The sequence below is a fragment of the Camelus dromedarius genome, chromosome 5 (genome assembly GCF_036321535.1).
Source record: "Camelus dromedarius isolate mCamDro1 chromosome 5, mCamDro1.pat, whole genome shotgun sequence".
Taxonomy (NCBI): Eukaryota; Metazoa; Chordata; class Mammalia; order Artiodactyla; family Camelidae; genus Camelus; species Camelus dromedarius.
This window is the reverse complement of record NC_087440.1, coordinates 17,303,039-17,323,283: the sequence shown is the minus strand read 5'-3', so window position 1 is coordinate 17,323,283 and position 20,245 is coordinate 17,303,039. Positions and strand designations below refer to the sequence as shown.

At 41.0% G+C, this 20,245-nt stretch overlaps 1 protein-coding gene across 14 annotated transcripts in view; it reads left to right on the top strand.

Annotated features, from left to right (window-relative positions):
- The window catches only part of SEMA6D (semaphorin 6D), a 518,009-nt gene that overhangs the window by 449,387 nt on the left and 48,377 nt on the right, over positions 1–20,245 (top strand). The window contains exon 1 of one of the 14 annotated variants that reach the window (XM_031453121.2): positions 14,970–15,314. The exons of 11 other annotated variants lie outside the window; for them this stretch is intronic. The gene's annotated coding sequence lies outside the window, so the exon portion shown is untranslated. Of the gene's footprint in view, positions 1–14,969; positions 15,315–16,131; positions 16,435–20,245 lie in introns of those variants that run through there. 2 more of the 14 variants (XM_010998668.3, XM_031453117.2) reach the window with 2 other exon arrangements.

Below are 20,245 nucleotides of genomic sequence, written 5' to 3'. Positions count from 1 at the left end.
TATACTCTTAGAAGAAAACATACGAGTAACACCTTGTGACCTTGAATTAGGCAATGGTTTCTTAGATATGGCACCAAAAGCACAGGGAACAAAATACAAAATAGATAAATTGGACTTCATTGAAATGTACATTGGTGCTTCAAAGGACATCATCAAGAAAGTGAAAAGATAACCCGCGGGATGAGAGAAAACGTTTGCAAATCATATATCCATAATATATAAAGGCCTCTTATGACTCATTAATAAAAAGGCAAATAACTCAAATTTTGAATGGGCAAAAGAACTTGAATAATTTCTCCAGTGAAAATATACAAATGGCCAATAAACACATGAAAAGATGCTCAACACCTTTAGTCACTAGAAAAATGCAAAGCAATACCACAGTGAGATTCTACTTTACTCCCACTAAGATACTGTGATCAAAATGACAGACAGTAACACATGTTAACATGTATGTAGAGAAATTAGAACCCTCGTACACTGCTGGTAGGAATATAAAATTGTTCAGCCAGTGTGGAAAACAGTTTGGCAGAAAATGGAACATAACATTATCTTAGCAATTCAACTCCTAGGTATATACCCAAGAGAAATGAAAACATATGTCTGTGCAAAAATCTTGTATATAAATATTCACAGAAATATTCTTCATAATAGCGAAAAAGTAGAAACAACCCAAATGTCCATCAACTGATGAATGGATATACAAAATGTGGTATATCCATAATAAAGAATATTATTTGGCTATAAAAATAATAGAATACTGACATATGCTACAACAGGGATGAACCATGAACCTTGAAAATTTTGTGCTAAGTGAAAGGAGCCAGACACAAAAGGGCCACATATTGTATGATTCCATTTGTAAGAAATGTCCAGAATAGACAAATTTAGACACAGAAAGTAGATTTGTAGCTACAAGGGACAGGGGAAGAAGGGATAAAGAGTGACTGCTGATGAGTACAGGGTTTCTTTGAGGAGTGACTCAATGTACTGAAATTAGATTGTGGTGATGGATGCATAAGTCTATCAATATGCTAAAAATTACTGAATTGTATACTTTAAAAGAATGAATTTTTTTAGTATGTGAATTATATCTCAATACAGCTGTTATTTAAAAAAATCCTTTTGTTCTTATATTGCAAACGGTTTCTAGTTGGTATTTTCAAGTTTTATTGTGTTTTTCACTATATATACATTTTTATATTTTTATAGTAAAACTATCAGTTTTTTTCCTCTATAAATTTTGGGTTTGTGTCATATTTAGAAACTCTATCCCTACTTTAGATTTGAGGAAATAATCACTTATACTTTGCTATAATCTCTTTTTAAAATTAAGATATTTGATCCATTAGGCAACTTATTCTGGTCTAGGCAATGAAGTGTGAAATAGAATTTCAGCTTTTTTTCCCTAAATGGATAGCCAGTTGTTTGAGCTTGCTTATTTAGTAATTTACCCTTTCCCTGTTGCTTGAAATGCTATCATACTTATATTTAATTTGCATATTAAAATGAACTTAATTTATGTATTAAAATGTGTGTCTATCCCTGTCCTCTACCCTGATCCATGGGCTTGGATGCTTCTTCCTGCATCGCTATAGCACTGTTTTAGTGGTTGTAGCTTTAAAATACATGCTGTTACACAAATGGGCAAGAGTTACCTTTGTTATTTGGAACTATCCAAGCCAGCCATATATTATAATTCTAAATGTTCTTTAAAGAAGTCTTCAACAACCCCCCCCACACAAAAAAAAACATTAATGCATTGCGAATTTAATTACAGTTACACTGTATTTAGAGATTAATTCAGAGATCATAGACATATTTATCACAATGAGAACTCTTAGATAGGAATAAAATCTCATTCTTCATTTACTTGTCTTCTGTTATGTCCCTTGGAACATTATAGTTTTCTTCATGTATATCCAGCACATTTCTTTCCAAGTTTATCCTCAGGTGATCTGTGTGTAATTTGTCTTTGTGAATGGAATATTTTTCCCATTATATGTTGCAATATCTGTGTGGTATTTGGCTTACAGGAAAGCTCATGGTTTTTGCATTATTTTATAAACTATTAATCTTTTTAAACTCTCTTGTCCTTCTAAAAATTTTGCAATGTTTGCCTCCTTCTTTCTAATATTTATGATTATATTTCACTTTCTTGACTTATTGCTTTGGGTAGCACATTCAAAATCATAGTGTATAATAATAGTAATCAATGACTTATATCCATGGCTTTTTTTTCTTTAGGAGGAATTTTTGGATTTTTATCACTAAGAATATGTTGGATTTTGATTGGATTTTGATACGAGCAGTTTACATTTTGATCATGCTAAAGAATTATCCTATTCTAGTCTCTTTACAGAGCTGTACTCAAGGTGTATTTAAAGTTTTTAACAGATATACTGTAGTAGGAGAAATACATTCCCCTTTCTGGTAATAATCTCTGTGTTATCACTCAAACTGTCCATCCAGTAGATGTGTATTTAGCCAAATGCTGACCTAAGCACTAGAGATACAAATACGGCCCCTGTGTTCTAGCACTCACTGCTGAGGGCACTTACTTTTACCCTCTTGATTACTCTGAAGACCTTATGGGACACCGTGTAACAGTGGGTCGCTAAAGCAGTGGTGCTCATGAGAGAGAAGAGGGCACTAGAGGGACAAATCATTAATGGGGAAGGAAGAGAGGCAGGTGCGGCACATAATGCTTAACAAAGCACCCCCTGTGACTGCTGTACGGCCACCGTGTTGGTCATCGGACTTTAGTAATATCTAACCTTAATATAGGGTTTTACAGTTTCACTCTATAAAACTTACATATGTTTTCCCAAAGTTAATTACTTTACTCCTAACAATAACCTCATGTTAAACATTTTATCGACATTACAGAAGAGGAAGCTGAAAATTGTTGGGATACCAAAGCTAAGCAGAAAAACGAAACCCATGCTCTTCGTGTTCACCCTAATAAAGTAATTGGATAAAGTAATACATGGCTTAATAACTTCCATAATACTTGGCAGAGGGTTCTGGAATTCATTCTTCCCTGATTTTTTACCCCAAAGATCCCCCATTCCCCACTTCAACCAGACAGTGACTTGCTAATCACACCAGACCTTCCCAATCATCGCTTTTCCCAATCCCTCTGAATTGTAGGAATCCCTAAGACCTGTCCTCTGTGAAAGTCCTGTGTTCTTGTCTCACATTGACTGGTGCTTATCAAAAAGCAAGGGTAGAGATGCTCCAATCAGGGCCAAATTCTACGCTGCACTATGAAAAATGTTGATTTTCCATCAGGCTCTTAAGGCTTAAGACCATTACCAGGGGGGTCAGAAACCTTTGCTGCATAGCCATACTCTTCAAACCAAGGGGAACCTGTGCCTTCCCCAGAGTGGGGACTGCCTCAGTCCCAGAGTCCTTTTCCTAATGGCTCCATTTACAGAGCACACATAGGAGACTGTTTGGGCAACAGGATGTTGTGTTTTTCTACCTCACTGCAACTTAAGGAGTATCAGAGGAAGAAAAGTGGTAGAGGGAGCTCAGGAGGCCAGACCAGCAATTCAGTCCCTGCTGGAAACTGCTCCAGATCGCACTGCTAACGTGGAATCTTGAGAGCTCTCTGGCATATTAAATATTCATCAAAAGCCAAACACGACTTTTCCAACATTACAAGTGTTGCTTTGTCCCATCTCTGCTCTTGGAATGCTCAGATATACATAGCACTAAATTGCAGATTGAATGAAGTCAGTTTAAAAGATAAGGAAAGAATCCTTTGTAGTTTATCCCTGCCTTTCATTTCCTCTTAATTTAACCATAAGCTTAAATTAACCATAAACCATAAATGGATTCATAAAATGTTTATAGAGAGTAATAAAGTGATGTTTTTAATACAAAGGTTGCTTATGTAAGTAAGCATACATTGTCTGACATTCTGTGTGATTTGAAATGGTGTGCATGAAATTAACAAATACTTATATCTGTTTGATTTCTTCTTCCATCAATGACAAATAATAAAACAAAAAGAAAAAAAAATAAAGTAAGTCCTGCCAATGTTAAGTACCTACAGTTCGGAAATTGAAACTGCAGATGTTGCTAAAGACTTTATCTTTTTCTTGGAAATGTGCCATTAAATGTAATCAGATTTCTCATTTGTCTTCCTTTTCTTTCACTCAGTTGCTCTAACTTTTTTTTCTGCTCCTCTCCCTTTTTTCCTTCCTCTCTCCCTCCCCTAAATATTAGGAAAACATTATGTGTTTTTATGTGACCTACATAATATAACTAATATAACTGAAAACCAATCACCATGAGAAAAAGTAAACTGGCCCTTTTTCTAATCCTGTAACTATTACGTTATAAATTGTCTTGAAAATACTGTTACTTCAAAGCTCACCCTGACCATTACATAATATGATGCTCATGGCCCCCACGCTCACTTTTCATAACCTTTCTTTTTCTAAATAAAAGAAAACTGTCCTTGAAGAATGGAAGTCATATTCTGTTTTTTTTTCTAGAACTTTTTGTAAAGAAAATTGGAAGCGATCTAATCTTTATTGTTACGGCATTTCATCATCTGGCTGTCAAGATGTGATTTCTTACTCTGAAATGATCCGCTCTCTATTATATTTCATGTTAACATTTCAAATCAAGTAAAATGGTGATGTTCACGTTGTCCAAGATAATTGAGAGAAGAAGCCACTGAATTGTTTTTCTCTAAGTTCATTTAGACTTTAGCTGCAAGTGTTGATAATCAGAGCCTAAGGACGCCTAATTTTACATGGAGTGATAATGCTTTAAGTAAACTAATTTTGGGACATTTTTCTCATCTACACCACTCTAAGAAAACGGCAAATTCCCTTAGCAAGTCTAAAATAATCTAAAATAATGAGTTTGGGTAGTTTCACAAAAAGTTTTAAAAGTATCCATCAGCATTTTCTGGAAAAGGATCAGGCTGAAAAGATACCACTGAACAGTCAGCTCAAAAAGGTATTAGATAAAATATGATGAATTCCCAGGTCTACTTTTCTTATGTTTGTAAGACATGGGTGAGGAATGGGACCAGCTGCATAAATCTCCACTGTATGGTTTCCATGTTGGAGGAGACAGTCCAGAAATGGGAAGGGTAAAAGTTTCTCACCTCAATGTTTCTGAGCCCATGAGACTTCAGAGGGTGTATAGGTTAACCTAGGTCATTCGATGAAAGTAGATTTCTGCTTACTTTCTTGTAAGCATTTGTCTCATTTAGATTTTGGTGTTTCTCTGGAAGATGGAAAGTTCCCCTGTCCACTAGCTATAACTATAATAGCAATTTCCAATTTGCTGCTGGGCATCCCCTCAGGACACCATACCAGCATTTTAAGCTCCACTTAGCCAAAGCCAAACTCAATTATCCCCCCTGCAAACTTGCTCCAACTCCTGTGTCTCCATCTCTTATAATAATTCAGCTTTTCTTAAATTTGACCAGATGGAGAAACTGGGAAAAATCTCCCACATCCCTACCTGTGACATTCAAATATCAGCCCACTCTGCTCTGTCGCTGGTATATGGTCCTACTTTTCTGTTGACTCCACCACTGAAGTCATCTTCTGTCCTGACCCCTACACCAACATCCTTACTTCTGAAGCCTCCCGTTTCTCCAAGCTGTGCTTCCCTCTGGCCTGAGTGGTATTTCTCAAAATTAGAATTAGGATGCTCTTTTCCTCAAAAAAATCTATGGCTTCTAAACACCCAGAGAAAAACATTCAGACTCTAGCAAGTGCCAATTCCGAAACTGCATATATTGATCCTATCCTGTCCTTCAAGTCACATCTCCTACTGCTTGCTTCCAGGAATGGCAATCACGCCCCAGCTACATTGTGCACCTCCCCCCCCGCCCCACCTTTGCTGTCCTCTCAGCTCACAATACCTTGGCTATAGTCCTCTACCTTTGACGTTTGTCTTTCAAAGTGTGTGGCTCAGCTCACAGGACCCCACGTCCTGAGGTCTGTTACAACCACACTCTTATTCACGCCCCATTTTTCTGTCTACACCACTCTTTCTCTACATCCTGGATTCAGTATCAACAGCATTCTGCCATGCCTGATGTTAATTTCTTGCACATTTTGTCCCTCCAGTTGGGACGCACACTCTCTCACTCATTCCATCTGTCAAGTGTCTCCGGGGTTCCTGTCCCAGCCACTATTCTAGACAATAATGATACAAAGAGTGCATTCTCTCTCTCAACAAGCTCAGTCCAGTAAGTGATAAAACATGTAAATAATGTGATATGGTGAGGTAAGTGTAATAAGGAAGTCTAAAGGACAGGGAATAGGGAGACAGTGTGATAAGCACGAGACTTAGACTCAGAAGGCTCAGGTTCAAGGTCTGACTCTGCAATGTAACCAAGTTATGATAGATAAATCTCCTTGTTTCAGCTTTCTCATTTGCAAACTTAGGATCCTTACCACCTAGTGTTCTGTAAGGTTCAAAATAAAATTAAATAGTGAATTTCCATTTGCTCCACCAGATTCACTCTCTGTCCTTTTTCTCTACTGTCTAACTCTGATCTCTCTAAGCGAGAGGGTCCTCTCCACATGGACTCTATGTCTACATCTCCAGGTTCTGCTAATTGCTCCCTCCTCTGGCTCCTTACATCCTAGGAGTAGTCAGGCCCCAGGGTAACTGTCCCTTGGGGGTTCCCTGCACTCTACCCACACCTTTACAAATAATCTCTTTACTGAGGGCTCCTCAAATTACCCAAGTCGAATGTGCCATCTGTTCCCCGCCAGGATTCTGACTGATAAAAGTGCTTTTCCGACTTGAAGCTGCTGTCTAAATGCAAGGTATTTCTCATCTATCTCTGTGCAGTGCTTTACACAAAGCAGATTGCTGCCGTTGATAACAAACTGTGAAGTGAATGTATGCAGGGATGAATGAGTGAATGACCCTGTGCTCTTCCACTCCAGTTACGTTTTCATCCAGGAGACACCTCCTTGTTGCCCTGATTGGATTTTGTCATGCTCTGATTTCATTTCAAAGGTCCCCTGTTCCCTTGGAACTCACTGTCTTTCAGGGGAAGCATTAGGGAATCTACAGATAGGTTGTCTCAGCCTTTGTATGTTTCTAATGGTTTGACTTGAAAGGGTTAACTTTGTTTGAAATTTCTAGAAATGTCTCCCTTCCACAGGCTGTGCCCTTATCTGATATCGAAATGAGTTACTTATTTGTTCATTTATTTTTATTTTTTGTTCATCAACGTAAAAGCTGACAAATTGGTTATTCCCCTGTTACGTGGGAACCAAGAGCATATTTAAGGAATCAGTAACCCAGATTGGGGTAGTTTTTTCAAAAGCACAGTAAGTAAATGTGGGACAAATAATTGCCTCTACGGCCCCTTTTTCTAGGCAAGAGCCCAGACAATGAATGGACAGTCAGTTACCTTTGCCAAATGATCTAAACAAAGATAAATCACAGAATTCAATATCTTGATATTTATGAGAAGCTGAGATCATGGCTAATTGGACTTGAATATTAAATTAATTTATTCCCAGCAATTGCAGACTATCCTTTTCTCCTGAATCCCCAGATATCTCAATAAAATAGAAGCTAAGCATTTTCCTATTATTTTAATTTTAGTTTGATGACTTAAAAATGAGGAACTGACCTATGGAAACTATCTTTGGAAAACATACTTTTGAATAAACATATTTAATGGTATGCTTTGGTACTGAGTAAGTATTATTCATTAGCAAATAACTGCATAAGTGGAATTCTTAATTAAAATTTGGCATGAGAAATGAATCTGTTTATTCTGTAATTATGACCCAGAAATTCAGAGCATATTGGGATAGATTATCAACACAATTCCCCAAATTTTAATATAGCAAAAGAACTCACAAAGCCTTTAAAGAGGGACTCTTGGAGGAAAAATACACACACACACCATGGCAGGTGTGTGCATGGACCCAGATGCAATAATATTTGAAAAATCAACTGTTGAATATAACTTTAATATGGAAATATTCTAATTTAATGGATGTGTGGTAGTCTTAAAAAGCTCCAAACAGTCCTCTGGACCTTTCTGGATTTTCCAGAAAGGCGCTTAGCCAACAGTTTCTTCTTTTAGCTTTGTAATTGAAATACAGATTCAGGCAATGGCAACGTCTGTGAGGCTCATTTTTAAAGTTTTCCTTAAGAATATAAGTTTGAAATGTTTCTTCAGCATTCAGGCTTTTAGAAGGCAGCCATGGAGGAAGGAGCCCATCCTGGCCCACGGTCAAGTGAATCGGATAATGTTTAAATCTAAGTTGGTCAGTAGGGCCACCCTGGTGAGAAAATCTGTTATAAAAATGTAATAGGCCTCATTGTTTTCACTTGCTGACTGCCAGCTGATGACAGGTTCTAGATTCAAAGGCCAGAGAGATCTGGGGACAAGGAGAGCACGGGTGTAGGCCACTCTGTGGAACCAACTAAAGGTCAGACAAGCTGTAGGTTTCTCCCGAGCCTCCTTCTAGGACACAAGTGACACCCGCGTAACTGGGGCTGGTGGAGAGAGCACTCCTCCTGTCACCTCGTTTGTGCCATTGTTGACTCAGTGACAGACACCAGATTCTAGACCCGGATTTAAACTTATTGGCCAAATGTATCTCCCATGTGCTGCTGGGCCTTGCCACTTCATCACAGTTTAATAGGGCATTTTAGACAACAACTGTAATTACAGGGGAACACTAACAGTGTTTGCTGTTGATTTTTATCCCAGAATGTCAACTTTTTCCTGTCCCCTGTACATGTACTATCCTCACTCCCTTGGTCGGCCAGGGAAAGACAGCGATTACCCAGAATCCTGTTCTTTTTTTTTTTTTAACCAATAGGTGGCACTAGTGATTTCTGGCAATGAATTGGTTCTGTAGCTCTGTAGCCGTTCTCCTATGTAGGGCATTCAATGATTAGGAATTTTCTTTCTTTCTTCCTTTCTTCCTTCCTTCCTTTCTTTCCTTCTTTCTTTCTTTCTTTCCAAAAGGTACTATCACATGGCCCTAACCATTAATCCATTTATTGAAACATGTGTAGCTTAACCAGTGAGGTTTATTTTAACATATATTCACATGCTGCTAACTAGGTCTTTTCTTCTCTTTATTTACAAGTGAGAGAAGTTACATGAGAAATAGAATGCATATAATGTACAGAGGTTTAAACCATGCTATGAACCCCATCGAAGGGTTCCTAACACTAGTTTGTATGTGACAAGCAAAAACAATCAAGGAATTAGAAATTGAAGCATGCCTTTTTAACCTAGCTTTGAGTGTCTGGTTGTGGGTTTTTAAATATTTTCACTTCCTTTATTATCCAAGACATATTTTTCCAAACCTATGCTTTTTTCATTTTTCATAGCATAGTGTCCTAGAAAGAAAATTAGGCTTGACATTTGCAGCAACATGGATGGACCTAGAGATTATCATACTAAAGTGAAGTAAGTCAGACAGAGAAAGACAAATATTATATGATATCACTTATATGTGGCATCTAAAAAATGGCACAAGTGAACTTATTTACAAAACAAACAGACTCACAGACATAGAAAACAAACTTGTGGTTACTTGAGGGGAAAAAAGAGGGGTGGGGAGGGATAAATTAGGAGTTTGGGATTTGCAGATATTAACTACTGTATATAAAATAGATAAACAACAAGGTCTTACTGTTTAGCACAGGAAACTATAATCAATATCTTGCAATAACCTGTAATGATAAAGAATATGAAAAAGAATATATATAACTGAATCGGTATGCTGTACACCAGAAACTAAGGCAACTTTGTAAATCAGCTATACTTCAGTTAAAAAAAAAATTAGGCTTGAGAGCGAAATAGATCTGTGTTAGACTCTAGACTCCATCATCTACTAGGACTAAAAATCCTGACAAGATGGTTAACTCAAACAAGCAAACTTCAATGAAATATGTATACAAGAAGAAAAAAACAAGCATGGTTTTTTTGTTTCTGAATGATGCCCGTCTCCAAGAGCTGTGGTAAGAATTAAGTGACACTACTAGATAGTACCTGACTAACCACAGTTAGTTCCTTCTCCTTTTGTTGATTTGAATTTGACATTGGCTTAAGCCAAAAAAAAAAAAATAGGCAAGAAGGTTTATTTTTAAAACCAAATTCTAAGTTATATATTTTTAAAAACAGATAAAATGTTCCAATTCTCTACCCCTTTTGGCTATTTTCATTATCTTTCTCCTTGGTTAAGACATTCTAACATTTCAGAGATATTCTTCAGCCCCAGTTCTTCAAGGTCAGAGGCTTGCTTACTGTAAATTTGTGGAAAGAAGGCTGCCAGGAACTTACACAGTCTCAGCTGCCTTACATCTGCCGGGATGTAAGCTGGCATCCCTGTGTCCTGAGTATTCCTTCCCAAAGTACACGTAAGTAAAATTAAGCGACTCAAACCGAGTTACTGCCTTTTTATTTGACTCTCCCTCTGAAAAGTTTATTTTGCTCCTGTTTGTTCAAAAGTTCTCTGATAAAACGGCGATAGCATTCCTGTCTCTTGTCTGTTTTCAAAAGAGCTGGTGTTAAAGACTTTGCTGTTCCTCTTTCTGACGGAAAAATTTAAAAAGCCTGATTCTTTTTTATTTGGCGTGAGCACTCAGTGTCCTTCCACACAGTGGCACCTGAGGAGTCATTAGCCAAACTAGAAAAAGAACTGATTTATTATTTCCATAAATGCATGGTGCCTCCCCTTACTCAGTGTACAGCAAAATTATTCATGCTAAGCTAGAGTAATCATAATGACTAAAAAAGCACATTTTTTATCATTCCACACATAAGCTAGCTGTGGTGGTGTACTATCATAGTACATAATAATAGAAATGAATTATGTCAGTAAAATCTTGAGGTTTAAGATTTACCATGATAAATATTTTTCATTAAAGTGAAATATCTTGGCAGGGTCATTTTCATATGCAGACTGTTGACACAAGGAGACCAGCTGTGCCTATGCAGATGCCGAGATCTGGGGCTATATTATTAATGATTTATCGTGTCATGGAGAGCTTAGATTAGTTCTGAAAGCAATCCCTTGCCACAAAAGCACTTTCTGTAATGTGCGAATGCAAGGAATACTATATGTGCATTCCAAATTGAAGTAAGCACATGAGCTGTAGCTACCTGTGAGATTTCAATGCCTCTATCTTTTTATTTTGAAACATGAAACTCTACATTCTAAACTGTATTATTCATTAAAATTCATACAAAATGTTATTTCGTATCAACTGAATAGTGAGTAGTGTGTGTATCTGAATTAATAGATATATACACTGAAATGAGGGAATGGAGGAGATGGAATGGATCAAAAATTTATTGCAAACCTATTGTGTACCATGTGCTTGTACCCTAAGTCTCACATTTAATGTGAGGTTGGATTAAGTTTCTCATCCAATTCTGCAGGATTCCAAGACTGCACTGCCTACGGGGCACGTATAATAACATTGGCTAATATTTATTCAGTGCTTGCTGTGTTCCAGGTAAGGTGCTAAACACTTTACATGCGTTATCACATTCATCCTTCAAAAAATCCATTTGAAGTATTGTTATGACTCCTGTTTCACAGATGAGAAGACTGACGCAGAGCGTAGTTAACTAAATTATCCCAAGAGAGGGGGAAGTCTGGATTTGAATCCAGGTTGTCCAAAGTTTCCAAAGCCTTCACTGTTTACTACTGCTGTTACCTGTGACCTCACTGTTAACCACTATTACACCTAAGTAAGAGGTTAGGGTTCAGATCCTATGCAGTTGGTACCTGTGGAGCCCCAGGCAAGTCACTTAAACTCTCTAAGCCTCAGTTTCCTCTTTTACAAAATGAAGATAACAATAGTTCTTATCCCATAGAAGTGTTGTGAGCATTAATATTCATGAAATGCTTAGAAGAGCTTGGCACATAGTGAGCACTAATGCTTTGTTGAATAACTCTAATAGTTAAGGCGTGGTACCCTCTGATGACTGACAAACTTTTTGGAGTATTACATGCAGATTTTCTGTAATTTTCAGATAGATTTTCTTCTTAAAACTAGATTGGAAATCAAACATAGAAATAAAATTCTAAACTTTTCCTAAAGTAAGCAAACAAACAAAAAATACATTGTTAATCAAGTTACTACTTCTGACCGATGAGAGATGTATGCAGATAGCACAAAAGCATAATCACTAACCGTCTATAGCACCGACCACTTCAAGTATTCTTTCTGGATGTGAAAAGAGTCAGATATCTTCCTTCTTTCCTTCCTTTCTTTATTTGCTCATTCATTCATTCATTTATTCATTCATTCTTCACTCATTCGAGGAATGTCCTGACACGGATACTGTGCTTGCCCTGAAGACACAGGTGAATAAATTCCTACTCGAGAAGGGCATACAGTGGAGAGATGACTATACTCTCTGGTTCAGCACATCAAAGAGTATGAGAAAGTTGTGGGTGCCACTGCCAGATCTGTTTAACAAGTGTTTACTGAGTGCCCGTTAAATGCCAGGCACTGTGCTAGGCACTGGGACTGTCCAGGTAAGTAAGACAAGATCCTTGCAGTTAAGCACTCAGCAGGGAAGACGTCCTAAACAGTTATTTTCCCTCTGATTTGGTAAGTTACATAAGTGAACTTGCTAGGAGAGCACAGAAGAGAGCTGCTTCGACCCATCCTGGTGGCTCGTGGGATGAGGGAAATTCTGACGCCGAAATGAAATTTCTGTTAAAAGTCAAGAAAAGCAGAAGTTAAAGTACAGAAAATGATGGAGAAAGAGTCCACCAGAGAGCAGACACCGTAAGTGAAGACATGGAGATGTGAAACAGTGTGACATAGTGGGGAACCACATGCAGAAGGGCAGTGCTGGAGCCTAAAGCATGCAGGGGGGAGTGGGCGAGTCGGACCAGAGAAGTAAACAGGGCTAACAGGTTAAAAGTGTGTAAAATCAACTGAAAGGACCAAATGCTAATAAACTATATGGAGTGAGCAATTTCCTTAGACTTCTTCCACTAAAATCCAAATAAAAAGTATCATTTTTCTGACTTTCAAGATTTTGAGAACCAGGAAAATGATGAATTCTGAAAAGTAGTATTTTGATCTGACCAAGAGATAAAGGGTACCATTCTTTCAATGTCAGTAGGTTGTCCACGTCCCTGCCTCTCTTACCCTATTAGTCCGAACAAGGGGATTGGCTCTGAGGCCTAGACTGATACTGAGACTGAAAACATATCTAGTCCTTGGCTTGAAATGACCTATCAGCATATTCTTCTGCAAGCTAAAAGGTGTTTTTATCCCTGGATTTAAGAACTCATTCCAGGATAAAGTGCACTTTCTGGGGTGGTGCTCTGTAAAGTTGGCCATCGCAGAATTTCAGCAAAGAATTCAAGAATCTGGAGGACTGCTTTTTCTCTTTGCTGCTACTGCAGAGGACACTTTCCAAGCTTTCTGCCTCCAGGTGGGTGGTGATTGGATTCCTCATCAAGCCACCGGTCACCCCGTTGCATCTTCATTCAGTGCACAGAGCCCTCTGCCTGCAGCAGGGCTTGCTTTCTTGATGGAGAAAATACGGAATGACTGGACACCAGTAAAACAGACACAGCTTTCTGGGTCAGAAGTTGGCTGCGGAAGGGCCCTGACTGCCAAGTAACTTGCAATGATGTCAGAACCCAGCACAACCCCAAAACACCAGCCAGCCAGCCAACAAAAGCCTTAACAGCAATAGAAAAATCACAAAGCCGTGTTGCCAAAGCTGTTCTTTCCGCCCACCCATCCCCACCCTTTTTCTCAAATAGGAAGAACAGCAGGAAGAGAGTTTATATTTTATAAGACCCCCCTCCTCCTCCTCCCTCCTCCTTCCTTTTGGTAACAAAGTGTAAACTAGTGAGGAAACAGTTCTCCGGATGAGTCCTGCAGCAGTTCCTTGGGGTGTCTTTTTTGAGTTCCTTTTCAAGGCTGTCAGTGGAAGTTTCAGAAATAACTCAACATCAGGGTTATTTTCCTAAATGTAAACATGTAACTGTGCAAGAACCATTGAGGAAAGGAAACTCCTTTCTCTGCCTACTTCTCCTCTCTTTCACGGTAATTAACCATACGCAAATGAAAATTAAAAGTTTGGCGGAAAAGCTCTCTTCTTTCTTTTTCTCTAAATAAGGGCATCATGGTTCATTCCAGCCATTTAGAGCCCTCAGTGATTCATAATTCAACTGGAAATTTTAATAAAACACAGCCCATTCTTAGATATGAAGTTTGGATTAAAGTCCCCTTGCTTTTAAATATACGACTTTTTTTTCTTTCATTTGTGACAGTCTATTTTAAATGATGTCACTTCAAGGACATTTTCATTTCTCCCACAACGTATTACACGAAACGCTTGCCTGTAAAACCGGCTCATTAGTCTGCAAAATTATACTGTACTGAATGGCTTTCATTCAAAGTAGAAATGGGATTTTTAGCAGGCAATTTTTGTATTTTATAAAGATAAAACAGTGTTTGATTGCTTCTTCCCAGCTGTTTTGCTTAGTGGTTATAAGGAGATGGGGGAGGGTGGCGAGAAAGGTAATATGGGGGCAGGTTTGTAAGGATGTGCTTGAAATATAAATCTTAGATTAGGAAACTAAGGCAGAACTTTACGGAGCAACTAACTGTGCCTGCAGCTCCTCTGGGCTGCAATGATTTGTCCTCTAGACGTCTGGAGGAAAGCTCTAAAAAAGTGAGGGAGCGAGCGAGAAGAGGGAAAGAGGCAGGAAAGCAAAAAGGCTGCTTCGCAGGCTGCTGCAGCCGCCGAGAGCTGGATGACTGAGGCGCCGGGAGTTGCTGGAAGGAGCAGCTCTTCAGAGGTGGCGAGAGGGAGGGCGCACAGCAGAGCGCGGGGGAGGAGGGACGCGGAGGCCACCGCGGGGTCAGCGGGGCCGCGGCGCCGGCCTGGGGGCCTCCAGGCGGCGCTGGCCGCGGCGCTCGGGCGAGGGCGAACCCGCCGGGCCGCCCGCGCCTCCTGCCGTCCGCGCCCGGGGGTGGGCCCCGCGCCGCGAGCTGCCGAGTGCGGGGAGGGAACGAGGCTCGGCTCGCCTGATGGATTGACTTGGAGATGGATCGAATTACACCATTTGCCGTGCCTCGATTTGTTTTGCTCCCGCTCCGTCCCGCTGCTGCTGTCGCTGCCGCTGCCGCTGCTGCAAGGACCGGTGGGGGCGAGTTTCAGGATTATATCGAAGAAGCCAAAACCTAAAGAGACAGAAGGATATATTTTCTTTTTCAGGTGTTTTCTTTATTTTCTTTTTTCCTTGAGCGTGACAAGCTTTTTTTTTTTTTTTAAAGCCTCCCCCCATGAGGTAAGATCGCCTTATAAAATTTGCTAATGCTCTGGGCGCCTGGTGGGGATCGGACCCAGATCCTCAGAGCCTGAATTGCTTCTGGTGTGCGTGTGCGTGTGCGTGTGCATGTGCGTGTGTCTTGGCACTGGAGAGTTGATTTCTTTTCCAAGCAGCTCTCTCCGCCTGCCGTGCAAGGGACGCGCAGGGGGCTGGAGAGGTTTGGCGGACGCGTCAAAACTGGCATTGCTGGAGGCTTGGGGGGAGGGGCACGTAAATTCGAGGTCCCCCACCGCTGTGCACCCACCTCCGGGGGAAGAAAAAAAGCAGAAGGAGGGAGCCAGCAAAAGTTTCTTGCCAGGCAGCGCCAGCTCAGCGCTCCCCCGCACCTTATCGGGGGGAGCCCAGGCTGCTTCGGTGCCGGGCACCGCGTCTGCGGCCCCGCGCCACATCCTAGCCGAGGCCGAAGGAGCCAGCTGCGGGCTCGGCTGCCCCCTTCCGCCCGCCTGCCCCGGAGCCGACTCTGGGACTGCCCGGCCCGGCTGGCAGTGGATGGGCGAGCACTCGCCCGCGCCTGGAGAAGGGGCACAGCGCTGCCGCCGACACCCGAGCAACTCACCGCGGACGCCGGCTACCTGTCAGTGCGCCCCCGGGTTGGACGGCCCCCGGGTGGCGCCTTGTGGCGAAGGGCGGGGTCTCGGGAGACTCGGCCCTCGCCTAGCTCACCAGGCTCCAGCACCGGCTCCTGCCCAGAGGGCGGCCACTTCCCACCCTCCCTCTCCCCCTGCTGGCCAAGCGCGCCTCGGGCGGGCTCTGGGACTGGGAGCTGCCCACCGCCCACCCCCGCGTCCCACCCGGCGCCCGGCTTTCTCTTCTCCGCCACTCTCCCCCGCAACTTTCCGCGCTTTGTTCTCCGGCTGGAAATGATTTACGGAAGCGTCTTGGACAGGGTCTCCGCCAGGCGGCAAGAGCCCAGCGCTGAGATGTGTTACGTTCTCATCTACCCATCAATTATGGATGGAAACAAATAAGGAAGAGTCAATTTTGCATGAGCCCCTTCTCCGGCGAGAGGCGTCCTGCAGCAGGGAGCGAGCCGCCGCTCGCGTCGGCAGCCGCTGGCAGGGGGATGGTGAGGAGGAAGGTAGGGAAACTTTTATATCCCGTCTTGACAGCGACAATGTTTGTTTCTGGTCTACAGAAACTGATACAGCAGCCGCCTTGGGCAATTTGGAAGGGCTCAAAGCTTTCTCTGTAGTGTATAATTCTTGGATTTCTTGGATTGAAATAAAAGGTCATAAAGGACTTGAAGGTGTGGATGAGGACTGGGTTTGCATTTTTTTTTCTGCTAAATCGGCTCTTGGGACCACTGCTGTCAGGTGGTCCTTTAAATCCCGAACTTGTAAAGAGCTAAATGTCATGGAGCTGGGGGGAGTGAAGTAGAAGTGTTAATTACAGCATGCGAGGACCTCAGAGTAGTACTCCCGTTCTGAGGTGACCAGTCAGTAACCCAAGTTCCAGCATCCCAGCCCCTCACCGTATTCAGCTGCGAAATTCACACAGAAGGAACAGTGGATCATTATTACAGATACACTCTTGGTAATTGGACCCTCTGTCTATCACTCTGGGAGACTGCTTTCCCTTAAAGTAACGGTAGTGTTTCCAGTTACCTGGGAGAAGAAATGTCTGAGGCAATTTTCCCAAGAACTTCTGGCCACTAAGAATTGTAAGTCTGCAGTAAAATGTTTAGGGGCTTTTTAAGCATTGTCCTCTCTACTTGATATTTGGGGCAATAAAGTAGATTCTTTTATTTCAAGGCTGAAGCCCTAGGGAAAGGTTTAACAGGTTTCTACAGTCTGGTTTGGTCTCTGTCCCTGAGAAGAGGAGAAATATTTGTTTGGAATTTTTTTTCAAGGTTTCTTCCTTATAGAGTTGAGAAATCTTATCCCAGACAGCTCAGGGTGAGGATTTTACCATTCTTTTGGTGCTTAACAATAGGTTTTGATGCTGGCTTATTCATATTGTTTAAAAAAAAAAACCTCCCTCTAACTCAGGAAATTAAGTTGTATGTAGTCATGTGTAATGTAGCGAGTGACAGAAAATTCTGTCAGGCTGGCAAATATTACACAAACATTTACCCTGGCTTAGATAAATAGAAATTGCCAAATAAGCTCTGAGATTTGGGTCTATATTATCAAGAACTTAAACATCTTAAGGTAAATAAACTATAGCCCAGCCATAGCTGAGTTTTGGGTTTTTTTATAGTTAGTGTCTGTGCTCTGATTTAGGTCTGTAAACTGTGCTCCAGAGAGACAGTTACGTAAATAACCCTAAGATTTCCAAAATGTGTTGTTTAGCAGACTGTTTTCTTCCATTGGTGGTGTTTATATTTAGTTAGATTAACAGCCAGCTGCTACCGTTTCTTATTGGATCCTACAGAATAGTGTTACCTGTCCTTGCTTCTATTAGGGATATTAAATACGTAACCTTGTTTGGAGGAGCATTTCTGTGATTCAGGACAATGTGCCAGGAGTATTGTGGCTTCTTCTTCACCAAACAGCTGGTTAACTTGCATCTGATTTAGGTTTGTGGGCATTCTGCCCTCTTCCTCTTTTCTTTTCTTCTTCTTCTTCTTTTTTTTTTTTTTTTTTTTTTGGTGCCCTCTAATAGCACCATCTGGTCTTGTCTCCCCTGGTTTGATGGATTTGAAAGATGGTTGTGACGTAAACCTATAAGTCCTTAGAGTGGGGGCAACTTACTTAGAAACCTGGTGGACTTCAGTTCACTCGCTGCTTACTGTACAGGAAGGATCTGTCCAGTAACTGTGCTCTGGGTAAGTAGGCCCCTGAATCCTGGGTGGTGGTTTCTGTTGCTTGAAAGGCACGCAGACAAGTAAGCAGGAATCAGAGCTTTGATTCACAAGGATGCCCATCATTGTTAAGGACTTACTGAAACTGGAGAAGTTCTTCACTTCTTGCTGCTTGATCATAATAAACCCTGGTAATTAGCTTAGTCATTGTTCTTGCATTTGAGTTTCACTAAGATACAAGGAGTGAAAAATGCATCTGAAACAGGGTCATTTTTTACCCTTCTGATGCATTTTATGCAGAGTTAAAAGCCTGGCTGAATGCCTAACCATTATTGGTGTAATCATAGGAGGTGAACTCCTTCCATAGCATATTGGAAGATAAAATATTACCTTTTACTTCAATTAATGGACTTTAAGCCTGACCATTCTAGATTCGTTTTTAGAGGAAGCAAGAGGTACTTGGGGTCTGCCAACTAGTCAGTATTTATTGAGTACCTGTCATTTGCAAGGAGGTACTCAATGTTCCAGCACCAGGTGAGGCTGACCTGTTTCTCTATGTTCAACTTAAGTAAGAATCCAAAGAAATAGAGAATGGCAAAACCAAATCATTTGGCAGGAAATGGAAATCTGCATCTTTTTTTGAAGTATGTTATTTCATCCTAAAGATTTTAAGGCAAGGTGATCCATACCGAATACTTACAGTGGGCCAGTCTATCTGCGTCTAACATTAATAATGCAATGTACTATTAGTGTAATTCACATGTTGAAACTGTCATTGGAACAGGTGATCTTGCTTTCAGTGGCTCGTGTGAATGGAGACTTAGCATTAAAATCTACCAAAGCCAGTTTCTTAGGTTGCTGCTTATTTTGTGAACAGCTGCCAACTTCCAGTTGGAGGGGGAAAAAAGTGTGTTTTGATTTATTCCCATGACATGTGGAGAGAATAAAAATCATCTAACTATATTAAGCATATCATAACCCTTTTCAGTTAAGGTGGCTGTTGTCAGCCTGACTTTTCCTCCTCAGACCCAGACAACAGAGGCAGAGCAGCTGATAATAGATGCTGCTTCCATTCGTCCCAACAGGAAAACTAGAAAATATTCTTACTTTGAAAAGCAACGGTTTATGTAACCAAGGGCGATCAAATCAGTGGTCCACATCGGCACCACATGAGTATACTTATTTCTCGAACTTTTCTTTTCTATGAAGCTTTTGTTAACTCCCCCGGATTAGCATTTTAACAACCCTGAAGTGAACTTCTGCCATTCTCTCTACTTGGACACAGTATGTAGATCATCCATCATTCTGTCCTTGGCTACAACAGGCTGTTGGCTCTGTCACCATTTGGAGCTACACAGAATCCATCCGACTGTGAACAACACAGCTGGCTACAGCAATTTTTTCTTCCACACCACTGGCAGCATTGTCTGGCTGTGGTAACTAAAGTTAACACCCAGAACAGGAAGTTTCCATTGTTTGGCAACCTGTGCCAGGCCCCTCACCCACTCCTGGGGGTGCACCTGCAGAAGGGCCCTGCTGGCTTGCAGTGTTGTGCTCCACTTAAGAGGGGACTTGCCCCAACCTTACACGACCTGCAGGAAAGCCCCTTTAGACCTGATAGGATTAAACCACCAGAATTACAGAATTAGACGGAGTCATTCAGACACCACTTATCCTAGACCTTCAGAATTCAGTCTATTGAAGAGGGGAAGAAAACAATGAAGTAGCGTTTAGCCTGTGATCCCAAATGACTGAAAACAGAAAAAAAGACCTTGTCTAGTTCTTTGGAGAACTGAATATATCATTGCTTCATCTCTTTTCTCAAAGAACATGTGATGTACCTAAGTCTGGGACCCATGTCTAATGGAGCCCAGTGCTATTACATTTTTTTTCTTGGTTTTCTTCTTTTTACTCAATAAGATACCTGTTACAGTGGTTGTCGTTTGTTAAAGCAAGAATGGCATGAATTAGGTGGAGACGTTTGATAGGTTATGCTGCCAAGGTTTTTGCTTTTGTGTTGGTTTTTTTAAAGAAAGACTTTTAGACGTAATTAGAAGTACCACTTTTGGAGTTTGAAGTGGGAAGGGGAGACTGCCTCAGATTTTGGAGGGAGACTATCTTCTTGCTTCTTTCCTGAATATTTACT